General features: G+C 45.2%; 1 protein-coding gene across 2 annotated transcripts in view; it reads left to right on the top strand.

Moving 5' to 3' along the window:
• Window positions 1–926: 926 nt before the first annotated feature.
• The window catches only part of klg (klingon), a 51,218-nt gene continuing 36,830 nt past the window's right edge, over window positions 927–15,314 (top strand). For both annotated transcript variants that reach the window (XM_033384447.1, XM_033384449.1), the window contains exon 1: window positions 927–1,298. The gene's annotated coding sequence lies outside the window, so the exon portion shown is untranslated. The remainder of the gene's footprint in view (window positions 1,299–15,314) is intronic.

Here is a 15,314-nt window from a genome sequence, read left to right as displayed (position 1 = left end):
AAAGTCCTGCCGTTGCGGCAGTAACGCAAAACCGAAACAGAAACAAAGACAAAAGACCCTCGCACACCGCACCTCCCCCCCCCCCAAAAACGGGGTTGGAAAAATATTCAAATTAATTTCTGTGTCCTGTTTTGGTCCTGTCGCCGGCTCCTTTGACCAGCGCGCCGTTTTTAATCCTGACTTATGGACTCCAGCGTATTCGGTTTCGTCATCGTCCTAATATCCACCAATCCGACAGTTGCCTTTTGTTGCCTGGCCGAAACCCGCTGACTGGCCTTTTTATGGACGAGTCGCATGAGGTTGTTTTTGGGGCCCGTGTTGTTTAGTTTTAATTACACGCGAGTCTGCCTTTGCGCCAGGTTACGCATCGATGGCACCGCGGAGGGGGGTGGGGGGGGTAGCCAACAAAATGTACCTCGACCATAGGCGTATATACATTTCGAAATGTTGCGGGCGACATTCGAAATGTTGGCAACATATTTCCAGGCAGTTCTGTTACCCCTGCGTTTCGGAGTGGCTTGAGAGAGAGCCAGCGCGGCGAAGAGAGCAAGAGAGAGAGAGAGAGAGTTGCCGAGAGAGAGGCGAAGTGCAGAGAGATCTCTCAGAAGGATCAGCCTGAGAACTTACATAATACTGACTTTGTTTATAGAAAGAAAAGAAATGCGCCTTCTGATGGGCCTTCTGGTGGGCCTTCTGGTGGGCCATAATGTATAAATGTAGAGCTGCTATCGCAGCCACATTCCCCCCCCCCCCCCCCCCTCATGGTTTCATATCTCTACCGACAAGCATGGACTTGATTATTCGCCGTGGCACAGTTCGTTCTGCGGCGAACAGCACCAGGGAGAGCAGCCGACCGAACGAGCAACCACCCACTCGCACGCGCTCTCGCTCTCTCGCGCTTGGGCTCTTCGGGCCAGAGCCCGAGCCAACAACGAGCACACCCGAAGCCGCCCACGAAGCCACGAGTCCAGAGCGCTGCCAATAACGGTAAAAACGGTTTCAGTTGCTTCGAAACAGTGACACGATTCGCGCGCGACACGCTTCCTCCCCGCCTGTGAGGACTGTGAGAACAGAACAGCTGTGTGCCAGAGCATAGGGATTTTCTTGCAGCCAGAGTGCAGAAATTTTCGCAGTGCTGTTCGTGCTAGTGCTCTTCGTATAACTGAATGAAACAAGTGCAAAATAACTGTATGATACAGTGACCAAAATATTACCAAGAATTTGTGTGTGGAGTGCTAGAAACCTTAAGGATCCGCCGAGACCCGCCCCCCCCCCGCCAGGCCACCTCGAAGGATAAGGTAATATTCTTACATTTTGGTAGCAGTTTTGCAAATATTCAAATTGGCCAAGAGCCAGACAGCCGCCTAATTCTGTCTGACTGTCGCTTAGAATTTAAGCGTGTACGTGCCACCGAAAGACACGGTGCGGCAATAAGGCGGGAGGTGCCTGCCAGTGTTTACATTTTGGATTTTATGCGATAATACTCAACACCCATCCGCAGGGAAAGCCGCCAAGAAAGACACGCTGCTGGCTGGCTGGCTGGCTGGTGGCTTCTTTTGCAGCTGCCAAATAAATACAGCAACAATAACAAGGCAGGCATTCAGGCAGGCAATAAAAAGCCACCGCCAAGGGCTTCTACCACACAGCCGCAGCCACTGCCACAGCCACAGCCACAGCCACAGTCGCATCCGCAGAAGGAGTCTTAGCCGAAGAGCCTTCGAGGGCCTTCAGCTCCTCCTAAGCAAAGCAACAAAACCAATTTTCATTGTTTTGCGGTTCGCGGGTTGGGTGGGGGGTTACAAAATTTCCATCAGCCAGGACTGGAAAAAAAGGAAAATATATATATAAAAAAAAAATTGTGCAAATGCCAACATGAAATGAAGTAGAATGTGGCATGTGGCGTCTTTTGGGGGGGTGGGGGGAGGGGGCGGTGCAGGCGGAATTTTGCTGAAAATGAGAAATGAAATAAACACATGCGAAGGCGAATGCGAAAACGAAGGCGTTGCCGTTGGCCGAAGGAGCAAAAGTTTTGGTGGCGGAAAATCCCCAAGATCCCCCACAGATTTTCAGCAAATTTCAAAGAAGTTTTTGGAAATTTTTTAACAGAATTTTGATCAAGAAAATGCACATGTTTTTGGGGTAGAAAATATATACATTTTTGGGGTAGAAAAAATATATATTTTGGAGTTTAAGAATACACAATTTTTAGGGTAGAAAAAAAATATATTTTTGTGTAAAAAAAATTCACAATTTTTGGTGAAAAACGACATTAATTTTGGGGAATAAAATCCATATATTTGGTGAAAAAAAATACACCAATTTTGGGGTAGAAAATATATATATTTTTGGTGACAAAATATACAATTTTTGATGAAAAAATACACCCATTTTGGGATAGAGAATATATATATATTTTTGGGTTAAAAAGTATACCATTTTTGATTAAAAAATATATATATTTTGGAGTTACAAAATACATTTGTTTTGGGGTAAAGAAACTATTTATTTTCTTGTGAAAAAATACACCAATTTTGGGGATAGAAAATAAAATTATTTTTGGTGAAAAATACACCCATTTTGGGGGTAAAAAGTATACCATTTTTGATGACAAAAATTATATATATTTTGGTGAAACAAATACACATATTTCGGCTTAGAAAATATATATATTTGGAGGCAGAAAATATATATATTTTTGATCAAGAAAAAACATATGTTTTTGGTGAAAAAATACACCAATTTTAGGGAAGAAAATATGTACTTTTGAGGGTAGAAAATATATATATTTTTGGGTTAAAAAGTATACCATTTTTGATGACAAATGATATATATTTTTGATGAAAAAACACTATTTGTGGTGAAAAAAATGCAGATATTTCGGGGTAGAAAATATATATATTTGGATTTAGAAAATATAGATATTTTTGATCAAGAAAAAACACATGTTTTTGGTGAAAAAAATACACCAATTTTAGGGCAAAATATATCTATTTAAACATAAAATATGTACATTTGGGGATAGAAAATATAGATATTTTAGGTGAAATAAATACACAAATTTTGTGGAATAAAATACACAAATTTTTGGTGTAAAAAATACATAAATTTTGGTGAATAAAATCCATATATTTGGTGAAAACAAAACACAAATTTTGGGTAGAAAAAAAAAATATTTTTTTCAGTTAAAAAATGTATATATTTTGAAGTTAAGAAATACAAATATTTTGGGTTAGAGAATATAAATATTATTTGGTTAAAAAATACACCAATATTGGGGAAGATAATATGTACGTTTAGGGGTAGGAAATATCTATATTTTGGGATAAAAAATACACAATTTTTGGTGAAAAAATACATAAATTTTGGGGAACAAAATGCACAAATTTTTGGGTTAAAAAATACACCAATTTGGGGCTCGAAAATATATACTTTTTCCATTAAAATTCCAGTACTTTTCGACAGGGGGAAAATCCTCAAGTTTTTCCTAGGAAAAACATCAGATTTATGTACTTTTTGTATACCCTTTTTCTTGGGTTTTTCTTTGCTGGGAAAAACTTTAACGTACGGAAAACTTGAAGAAGATTTATAAATTAAGGAAAGGACTAAGAGGCAAGGATGTGCCGTGTGGTAAGCCCCACAATGAGCCCAATTCCCAGGCCCATTCCGGTTGGCAGTCGTGTGAGGCATAAATAAGTCGTTTGCAGCTGTTTTGGGTAGCACTTTTCGGCTGCGTGGCAATTGTTTGGGGCATGTATCGCAATTTTGTATGCTAAAATGTTTTGTGGCAAGGGCCGGTGGCAGCCAAACTGACAGCCAGACACGCGCTAGCTGCCATTTAATGCAATTGATTTGTGTTGCCTAATTCGGTTAGACGTAGGCCTTATACTCAAATGTGCCACTGCCACTCCAAGGCACTCTTGCCCCAAGCCGCAGCAGCGTATCAAAGGGGAAAGGCGGCGGCGGTGGCGGCGGCGTGGAGCCCGTTTTAATTCCATTATCGGGGTGGGGCCCACTAAAACCAAAGACCAAAGCATCCAGCATCCTTTGGCAAGGACTTTTTGTCTCTGCCCCCCTTTGTCCTCCCTCTCTGGTGGGATTTGGGGGCACATACACGCACAAAAGTTGATTGATATTCAATTGGTGGTCACGCCACAAGTTGTTGCCCCCGCACCCCCGCTCCCCCGCTCCCCCCTTAAGCGCTTTAAGTAATTTATAAACGCCTTTCGACCAGGCCGAAACGAAAACGAAGCAATAACAAGTTTATTGGATTTGCTTTTCCTTCATGCACTTTGCTTTCGGCTTTCGGGTATTCCGCTTTGTCTAGAGGGAGATAGAGAGGGGGAGAGGGGGAGAGGGGGGGCAGGGGGAGAGGCTTTTCTTGTTGTGTGTTAATTGAATGCGATTAGACGTTCGGCAGCGGCTTTAAGGGCTCGCCAAATTGCTAAAGATAAAATGTATCCAAGCTGCGGCTAACGAGGCAGCCGTTGCTGCCCCCAAAAGCAAGGGGGGGAGGGGAGGGGGGTGGCTGATTGGAAATTCAATGCGGTCGCGATAGCAGGCAGGCAGCCCGTGACCAGGTTTGCCACATTTTAATTATTGTACAGAAGGAATCATATTCCCCAAACCCCCCCCTGTAAGCCTCTCAGCCGGGATCCGGGGAGACTACCTCAATTTCCCTGCGGTTCTAGAGCCACTTGCCGTTGCCGGCACTCACTTTGCACAGTTTTTCCTGCCAATTTGCTCAATTTGTATTTCAAATCAAGCCTAGAGAGGGGTGGCCTCTCCCTGGAAAACTATGCCACCGCCTACGGTTTTCCTTTTATGCCCCTCTAAGGCCCCTCTAAGGCTCGACTACGGCCCGACTCCGGCTCCGGCTCTCTTAGTGATATATATTACAAAGACGTGGTTTAAGTTCACGGCACAAAGTGGCTGGAATTTCATGAATTTCATTTGAATTCGTAATTGGCTTTTCCGTGAACGATGCCAGCTATCTGGTTTTATATTTATTTAAATTTCCCTGGAAAGAAATACACAAAAAATAGACCACTTCCAGGACGAATTTAAGGAACTCCCAAAAATCGGTGCCCACTTCTAGGCGGAATTTAAGAGGGCGACTCCAAGGGCAGGGGGGGCAGGGATCCCTGCATTATGTTGTAGTTGTTGGCCAAGTTTTTAATTAAATTTCATGTTGACTTTTGTGTGTCTGTGTTGCCCTGTAATATATGCCGTTTTCAGCACACATATCCTTCCGCCCCCCCGCCATGCCCCATCTCCATTGCAATCTTTGTGAATGTTGCACGACTCTGCACAAAATATTTGCGCACAAATTTGTTTATTGAAAGCAGCAGCTGGCAGCTGGAATGTTGAATGTTTGCCCCCCCCGAAAAATCTCGGCTTTGCCTCGATTCGGGGGGAGCCATTAAAAAGTTGCACAGCTCTCTCTCTGTCTCTCACTCTCTCTTTGGCTTCCAATAACTTTCATTAATTTCCTTTTAGTTTTTACTCCGGGCAAAACTGTGTGTGTGTGCCTGGCACACATTAAAACACTAATTATCTGCATTAGTAATGGCTTACGAGTGCGCTGTGAGCCAAAAGGGGAATGAGAACTTGATCTGGATGGCGGGGGAGGAGGGACAGGGGGGAGATGGGGGGTGGTAGGGGAGCCAGAGGCAGCTGAGAGCGATAGGAGGAGCTAGAGGAAGCCAGGAGGAGTCAGAAGCAAGCAGGAGGAGCTAGGAGGAGTCAGGAGGAGCCAGGAGAAGCCAGGAGGAACCAGGAGCCGCCAGGAGTAGTCAGAGGCAGCTTGGAGGAACCAGGAAGAGTCAGAAGCTGGCAGGAGGAGCGAGGAGGAGTCAGGAGGAGCCAGGAGAAGCCAGGAGGAACCAGGAGCCGCCAGGAGTAGTCAAAGGCAGTCAGGAAGAACCAGGAGCAGGAAGGAGGTGCCAAGAGGAGCCAGGAACAACCAGGAACAGCCAGGAGCAGCCAGGACCCTACCTCTTGGCAGGCTAATACCTCTCTGGGGGATCGGAAAGAAGACCTCCCCTGAGCTCTCTTGAAAAATGGCTCAACTTTAAAATGTTGAATCGGTCTACGGGCCATTTTCACGCCCAATTTCCAGTCATTTTTCATTGCCATGGCCCAAGTTTTCTGCTTTACTAATTACTTGGCAAGGGGGCAGGGGGGCAAGGGAGCAAGGGGGGCTTGAAGGACGAGCCACCCTTTTGCTTGTCTCGCACAAACTTTGCTTTTAATTTGACAAATCATTGCGAGAGGGCGCCGCACATTTCACTCACTTTGACGGCCAAGAAAGGGTTCTTTTTTGGCCCGAATGTTTGAGCCATTTTCCGCTGTTTGCATTTCAAAATGTGCCCAGAGTTTTTTCTAGAGTTTTTCTTTAATTTCGTGGGGGTTTTTCTTGTGCCTGAAAATAGTGGTTTAGCATTTAGATTATTGTTTTTCCTGGCAAACGCTTGCCCCCACAAGTGGCAGGTTGCCACGCAGGACAGGTGGGGCAATCGAGGCAAAAAGATAATATTATCTTCGCTGGCAGAAGGGTCTTTTGTCCATTGTGTGGAGGCCCACAAATTAATCAAAATATTAAAAATAGACCCCCCGAAATTTTTATGAATGCCTGCAATGGCTGACCTTTCACCCTACCAGAAGAAAAAGGTCTGCCAGAAAACCTCAATCACGCAGAAACAATTTCTTGGGGGCAAGGCGGTCAAAGGAAAAAGAAAAAAGCGAAGAAAGCACCGAAAACAACAACGGAAGAAGGGGTTGAAGGGCAAGGCCAGCCAGCCATCCCTCCAGCCTGCCAGCCAGCCCATTGTTCCACTTCAATGTGGCAGTGGCAAGGTCTTCCTGGTGGTCTTTCGTCCTGGTTTGAGGGTTACTCCTGCCTTTTTCTGGGGAGGCGTTGGAGCGCACTTTGGAGCTGTCTTTGGAGCTGTCTTTGGCTCTGGGCCCGCGGCCCAAAAACATGACTTTGACATGCGCTTTGAAATTGTATAAAATTCGGTGCTTTTTGGAGTTAAATTTAACTATTTATGGGCTTGATTGTTGCTCAAACCCCTGGCCCCAGCCCTCGTCCTGGTCCTAGTCCTAGTCCTGGGTTTTTAGCTAATTAATGGACCATCATTGAAAAGCCCTCGCTGTGGAGGAAGCAGGCACTCGCTCTGGCATTTGCATACCAACCGGTAATTACTGCAGAATCCCCCCCCCCCCCCCCCCTCCCCCTGTGTTAACCTGCCCCAAACAGGCTACTTGACTGCCAGCTCCTGTGCTCGGTGCTTATGTGTTTTGTGTTGCGAAATAATTGATATTATAATTTAGTAGCGAGGCGACTTTTATGTCTGTTGCCCCATTCAGCGGGTACGTGCCTCAAAGAGACACCAGGAAGGGGTGGGGGAGGGGGAGGGGGGGATGTGTGTGTGTGTCGTCGGGACATGTGCGAGTGGAATTGAAATTAATTTCAACTACTTAAATGGCAGGAAGCCACCGCGCAGCTCCAGGACTCGACTACAGCCAGCCAGGACTATTTATTGCCAGTGTGTGGGTGTGTGGGTGCCTGCCTCCTCCTGTGGCAGATCCTTTAGCTACCGTTTCAAGGCTCCACGTTATTAATATGCAAAATTAGCGCTTTACGTTTTTCTTTAATTAAAATTCTGTCAACGGGCTTGACTTTATAAGCACTCATTAGTTTATTGAGTTGCTGTCTGCCATGTGTGCCCACCCCCTCCCCCCCTGCGACATGCCATTAGCACAATTTGTGGCAAGGCGATGCGGCTTTCATCGATTCGATGGCCCAACTTTCCCCCCAAAACAAAATCAAAAGCAATCTAAACACCAAAACACAGTTAGTGAAAATAATTTGTACGCACTCAGAGATCATTAAAGCCACCAGCAGGTCACAAAGAGAGGCCCCTCCCCCCCCAAAAAACTTTTCCCATAGGCCAGCACCACCGCAAAACGGCCAGGACACGCATCGAAATGTGGAATAGAGGAATGGAACGGTGTGGAACGGCATGGAACGGCATGGAATGGTTTGGCAAAAGAAAAGAAAACTTATAATTGAATATTAAGACACTTTGGCGTTTAATGTGGTAATTAGAGTTAATAACCGGCCAAAGCAGGGCCAACGGCTTGGAAGGAACGTATCACTAAGTCGCCTTTGCGCCCCGCGCACACAAAAGGCCGGGGACCGCGGCAGGGAGGGGGACGGGAGGGGGCGTTGGGGAAAACGAATTTCAAAAGAAAAACTTTCCGCAGTGGCAGAAAAGGCATTCAGAGAGCCCTTCGGCCATGGGCCTGGGTTCTGGGCTCTGCGCCTGGGCCTGGGCCTAAGCGGAAAAGCAAGCAACAGCTTTTGTGGCACCAACACTCACACACACACACACACACACACACACACACACACACACACACACACAGTTTCTTAGACTAACACGCATATTCATAAAGCAAATGAAAACTAGAAGAAAAAACCTAAGAAAATCAAAAGAATCTTCAGGAGACGCACCAGAAAATACCCTTTATTAAGGGGAAACACCAGAAACATTGAAGAATTTTCAGTGGCATTTATGTATACGATATTTTATATTTTGTTAATTAAATAAATATTGAATGAAAATTTTAAAAAAATTGTGTTACAATAAATTTTAAAAATAAAATATTATTTTATATTATTTTTATCAAAATTAATAAGGCAATTAAATTTCATGTATTCATTTTTTTATATTTAAAAAATTTTAAATATTATACATTAATTTTTGTATGCTTAAAAATTAAATTTGATTACTTTTTTCTATTTACAAAACTAGAATGAGATTAAATTTAAAGCTTTACATTTGTCTTATTATTTTTAAAAATTACAATAAAATTACATTTTATGCATTAGTTTTTTTATGCCATGTAAAAAATTATAATTAAATTAAATTTAACGCATTTAACGCATCTTTTAGACTTAAAAAGTTGTAATATAAATCAGTTAAATGCATTAATTTTATTTATTAACTTCAAAAATTAAAATTATGATTAAATACCATATATGCATTATTTTGTTCATTTTTTTTTAAGTAATAATAAAATTACGTAAAATGTATTATTTTTTTTATATTGCAAAAATTGTAATTGAATAAATTTTAAAGCATTCAATTTTCTATATATTTTTTTAATTTAATAAAAAAAATAATATGTATTATGTTTAAAATATTGCAGTTCAATTAAATGTAATGCTTTCTTTTTAACATTCAAACAAATTTATGACTTAATTTCTTTCATTATTTTGAAATATTATAATAAAATTACATTTAGAGCATTAATGAATTTTTATTGTTTTTAAAACTTATAAATTAATTAAAAATTTAATAACAAAATTCTATGTTTTACATTATTTTTATCAATTTTAATAAGTTAAATTGTGGGTCTTTTGCTCCACTGTGCCCTGGCTCGGCGCCCAAACGTGTCGCGCGTTATGCAGCAGTGCCCCTCGGCGATACGGTTGTACCCCAGCCGTCTAAGATCTGCCAGGGTATGCATAAACTAGCTAAAAGAAAAGAAAAGAAAAGAAAACTGGTAAAGCAACGGCAGCTGGCGACGAAGGAAAATTGCCGCCCAGGAAACCCCTCGTGCGCAGGCCGGAGGGAGGGGAGGAGCAGGAGCAGGAGCAGGAGGAGGCGAATGAGGAGGGTTTAGCATTCACGGAATGCCGAGAACTATGGAAGGTTGCTGCAGGCCAGACGCTGACGCCGGTTACAGTTGAAATTTCAAGACAGCAAATTTTTAATTGCCTGGGCGGAGTCCTAGTCCTCCGTCGGTCCGTTCTCCCATGAAGGTCGTTGTCATTTATGGGAGGGGCCATTCACAGAGCCCCCTGTCAGCGTATCTGGTGCTGCCCCCCGGGGCACGGGCTTGGGCACGGGCACGGCAAACAATTAAAGAGCACAAACAGTAAATTAGATGTTTACTCTCTGCCGGACGGAAGACGGCGCGTGAAATGGATCCGTAACACAGGAGGAGGAGCTGGAGACGAAGGAGACACGGAAAACGTGTCACTAAGCCAATATGCCTAAGCTTTTTGGCCCAAAAACGAATTTCCTTTTGCCATCTTTTTCAGCCACTTGCACTTCCATTTACATAAACAATTTGTCAAACTGTCAGTATTTTGTGTGCTTTTTTTTCCACACCAGACAACCTGTCAACCCGCCCCCCCAGCACCCCCGCCATCCGCGCGACTGGCGCTTCTTCCGCGGGTCAATTTACGTTGTCAACTGTGATGGAGCCCGCGGTCAGTAACCTCCTTCCAACCTGTTTGGCCACCTGTCTGTAGTCCGTATTTAACGCCTTTCTGCGGGAAATTGCAGACGAAATGAACTTGTTCCCCCGACGGCCAGGGGCAGTCGCTGAAATTAATGAGCATGTCACTGGGGGAGGGGGCGGGGGGCAGACAGAGGGCTAGACCTGGAGTCAGGGACAGAGGGTGCGGGCGGGTGCGGGCGGGTCCATCAGGAGGTCGTCTTCGTCGTCAACATGCGTTGACATTCTAATGACACTTACTTGACATGCTGTTTGTTAATGGTAATCAATAAATTATCTCTGGGCCCTCGCCGTGTCCGTGTGCGTGTCCGTGTGTGCCTGCGCCTGTGTGCGTGTTGTTAGAGGCCATGTTTTTGTGTGCTTCGACTATAATTGATTTAGGCTGAAAGAAGACTGACTGCAGGCCTACTGCTGGGTGGTGGATAAGCCAGTGATTTATTGAGTAGCGACTTGGCCAAAAAGGTATTTCAATTTGTTTATTAATCACAGCTGGGACGCAGGACTGAGGAGGTCTTGACTTGCCTTTTGTGTTGACAGAATCGTTGCATGTCATCGGCTCGGCAAATATCCGGAATAAAGTCAGAAACCTGCCGCATCATGTGCCTCTCGAGTGTGTGTTTGCCACAGCACCCCCACCTCACCCCTTCCCCCTGTTGGAATCCCATAAACCCGAAAGTCATTTGGGCGTAAAACAAAGAACACCTGCTGCTGGCGCTCGCGAGCTCCACACCACCCCTCCCCCCCCGTCATATGCCGTCATGCCAGGAGCAAAGCCAAAATCCTAGCACGCGTCGGCCAACCATCAAAAGGAGTGAGAGAGAGATAGAGAGAGGGGGGTGTACCCCCTTAATACAGGCAATCAATATATTCCCAATAACGTATTATTATTGCCATTCTCGGGAACGGGACATGGCTTTCTGGTGCTTGGGTTACGGCAGGATCCACCACAGCTGACGCAATGACAGCTGACACATGGAAACAGGAACGACACACAGTGGGGACAGGGAAATACAACTAATACGTTGTGGAATCCTTTTCTTTTCTTTGGCTTAGATTCCTTACCATTTTGTGCATTTTTCGGTCTGTTTTCTCACATGTTGCGTATTATTCGTTATGTCATGCGAGGATTTTCATTCAATCTCGTTGTGTTTTACATTACGGCGTCTGTTGCTGTTGCTTTTGCTTTTGCTTGTGCTTTCTGCTGGCTGCTGCTTTTGCTATCTGCTGCTGCGCTGCTGCTGCTGATGCTTCTGCTGGCAGCTGCTTCTGCTGGCTGCTGCTTTTGCTTACTGCTGGCTACTGCTTCTGCTGGCTGCTGCTTTTGCTTACTGCTGGTTGCTGCTTCTGCTGCTGCTGTTGCTATTTGTGTTTCTGTTTCTTTTTCTGTCCGCCCCGCCCCGCTTTATGGCACAGTCAACAATTTTATTTGTTACACATATGAACCGTTGTCGTGACCAGCCTCCCGATCCGCCTTAGCTCAACCATTTCTATGTTGCGTCATTTTCGTTGTGTGTTTGTTTTTCTGTCTACGCTTGTAAAAGGGTATTATTCTTATTAGCAGAGCTTTGAGCAGCACAAAAGGTGACGCCAGCAGCAGCAGAGCTTGCCAAGCCGCGCCTGAGATCGCGAACAAACACCCGAACACCCTTTCCAGCTTCGTTTCGTGTGCTTGGCTTGAGCACGATTGATCAGGTCTCACAGTAACAAAAACAAGACGCATTCGGTGAGAGAGAGATAGCCACACAGCAAAAGCAAAAGGCTGGCTTCGGCAGCCTTCGATCAAAAAGACCGTCGGCAAAACAGAAAGTAAAAGAAGACGGACGCAAAAAACGTGTGATGTGATTTTTTTTGGGTGGAAACAGTAAACCTCCTCGGAAAGTGTATCCACCGCTTCGTTTGGATCCCAAAACCAGACTTCCTTTCATGTTTTTGGGTTCTTTTTTTTTTGCTGTGTTTTTGGGTTTGTTTACTCGGATGCTGTTTCCATTATTTACTTGGCCATTTATTTATTTGTAGGTGTCGAAAGGTTAACGTTTCCCTGCATATCCCCCATTGTACGTGTATTGTTCTATTATTCTATTATTATTATTATTGTGTTGCTTTTGTTTTGTGGGCTAAACTGTGGCTCTAACTGCCGATTGCCATTCAAATGCGGTTACGGTTTTTATTTCCAGCTCTAACTTTCGCCAAAAATGCCGATTTTTCCAGCTCCCGGAGTAATGGCTGGAAAGCCTGCCCTGCGGTTACTTTTTTATGTTTGGCAATTTTTCATGCTGTCATTTTATTGATTTGATTTATGGATTTTGTGTGCAACACAAAAAAAAAAAAATTCGCAACAAATGTCGCCGTGCGGCTGCCCCAAAATGTTGGACAGGACAATGCGCTTGAATATTTGCATTTAAACTGCCCGGGAAGGCCCAGGAAGGACCCCCATTCAATTTCAAATTCAATTTCCAATGCTTATTTTGTTTAATTTAATTGTGTGCATCGCATCGAACATATTTATGCAGAGCTTCTGGCGGCTGCTCGGAAAATTCTATTTAAATGGGGAAAATGTAGCAGGTTTTCCTGCCTGTCACTGGATTAGAAGCCATGCAGGAGTGCATAGGCCTTGCCGCAGAGTCCGTCCGCCGACGTGCCTCGCCATCCATGTTCGAGGATACAACAAAAGGCAGAGAAGAGCGAGGAGGAGGGAAGGGGAGGGGAAAAAATGTTGACGGCACAAAATAGCAGCACAAGCAGAAATTGCATCCCAGGGCACTAAAAGGGATAATCCATTTCGGCATAATAAATAAAGCAGTAATTGCCAAGTGAATACGGCACCGAGGCAGGCAGCTCCAGAGCTCCATGAACTCCAGAGCCAGAGCCAGAGCCAGACCCTGAGATGGATATGCATGTGCGAGAGTGTGGGGTGGGGGGGGAGTCCATGTCCTGTGGCAGACTGCCTGCCACCCTGCATAATAGACGAATTATGTTTGCTTCAGCAAAAATGCCTAAGTATCAGGCGGCAGAGGTCCCTGGCGCTGCACCAGAGATAGGTCCTGGGCCCGGACCCCGGTTGGGGGCTGCATATTAAAGCAGACGTCTAACGCCTTAATATATGCAGAGATTACTTTCATATTTCATGTACGAGCACCGGAGACTCGTAGGTATTCATGGGCCCGGGCATTGTCCAGTGGCCCCGAAAGTTGAACAGAATTCAATTTTCACCACCCCCCCCGCCGCCCTCCCCCACACACCGTTAAAGCTGCCCGGACTTTGGCACAAAGATAAGCCCAAAAAGTTAAAGCTTCGGCCTCGGGGCAACGGGATTTTGCATTCCACTCGAGTGCTAGATGGGTGCTTGACTTTTCTGCTGGAAAATGTCTGTCAACTTTGTAGACCCGCGCTCTCGCACACACACACACAGAGAGGCACACACACACGCACACGGGAGTCAAGGAGTGTGTGATGCTGGAGATAACCTTTTGAACCTTTGACAAACTGCTGCAGCGCAACTTTTGCCATTCGTTTGGAAAATTTTAATAATCTTTTATCGAGCTGTATGTAGATCCCCACCACCCCCCCACCCCCACACATCACTTGCCACATCTTCGTGCTTCTTCGTTTTTCATTAAAACTTGTTCAACTGCATAGAAGGTGGAAGCTCTGTGCGTGTGTCAGCCATCTTGCCACATTGTTGCCGTGTCAATTCCCGGTACCAGGACCAGGCCCAGGCCTGTGGCCGTGGCAAGTGCTCCAGCTTGAACTTTGCACGCAGCCAGCCAGCCTTTGTGTGTGACTGAAGGACTTGCCGCACACATCCACATGCATCCACTTTTTTTCCTTTTTTGCGGCCTTTGAGCTGGAAGTTGGCTTGTTAATCATTTCGATGACAATGTGGTGCCCCACCGACAGGACTTTGTCGTTGCAAATAATTCACCGCCAGTGGCCGACAGAAAGGGGGGGGGGGGCGGCGGGTTCCACGTCTACAAGTTTTTCGTGGATGATCCTATGCCTTTGCCGCTAACCGTGTCTTTCCGTTTTTGTTAATTTTAATGAGGCACACTTGATAGTTGGCAAAGTGGCATTCAAGAACTACAACTGAGTAGAAAACTAAGAACTAAGAAACAAAGGAAACAATCTGGAGCATTGGCAAACTATGCTCTTGGCTCTCTTAGAGCAGAGCAGAGCTTAAAGGCTTGAGAAAGCAAATATCAGTCATCGGAGAACACATACAAGAGAGCGCTCAAAGTCCAGCTTCGGCAGCGCGCTCTCTTTTTGGTACAACAGCAAACTTCGTTCTTTGCTCTCTCATCAAAGATGTCGCTAAAGCGCACTCAGCACGTAAGAGCGCTCTCTTCTAGGCTGCCAACAAAAGCTCAAAGTCCACCTCCCGCAACGCACTGTCTTTTCTTCGTTCGTCTCTTTCTCATCAATGCGCTCTCAGTTGTAAGATCCGACAGAGAGTCGGACTCATACCAGCGAGCGCTCTCTTCCAGGCTGTCAACATAAGCTCAAAGTCCACCTCCCGCTACGCACTGTCTTTTCTTCGTTCATCTCTTTCTCATCAATGCGCTCTCAGTTGTAAGATCCGACAGAGAGTCAGACTCATACCAGCGAGCGCTCTCTTCTAGGCTGCCAACAAAAGCTCAAAGTCCACCTCCCGCAACGCACTGTCTTTTCTTCGTTCATCTCTTTCTCATCAATGCGCTCTCAGTTGTAAGATCCGACAGAGAGAGTCAGACTCATACCAGCGAGCGCTCTCTTCTAGGCTGCCAACAGAAGCTCAAAGTCCACCTCCCGCAACGCACTGTCTTTTCTTCGTTCATCTCTTTCTCATCAATGCGCTCTTGTAAGATCCGACAGAGAGAGTCAGACTCATACCAGCGAGCGCTCTCTTGTGGATTATCAATAACAAAAAATGTCTGCTCTCTACAGTGCCATGCAATAGCAGATTTTTTCTCTAAAGCAAAGCCAAAGCTCAAATCGAAACCGCTGCAGGAGGGCAGGGCAGCTCT

This window comes from Drosophila pseudoobscura, chromosome 2, assembly GCF_009870125.1.
Source record: "Drosophila pseudoobscura strain MV-25-SWS-2005 chromosome 2, UCI_Dpse_MV25, whole genome shotgun sequence".
NCBI lineage: Eukaryota > Metazoa > Arthropoda > Insecta > Diptera > Drosophilidae > Drosophila > Drosophila pseudoobscura.
This window is presented reverse-complemented; position numbering and strand designations above follow the sequence as displayed.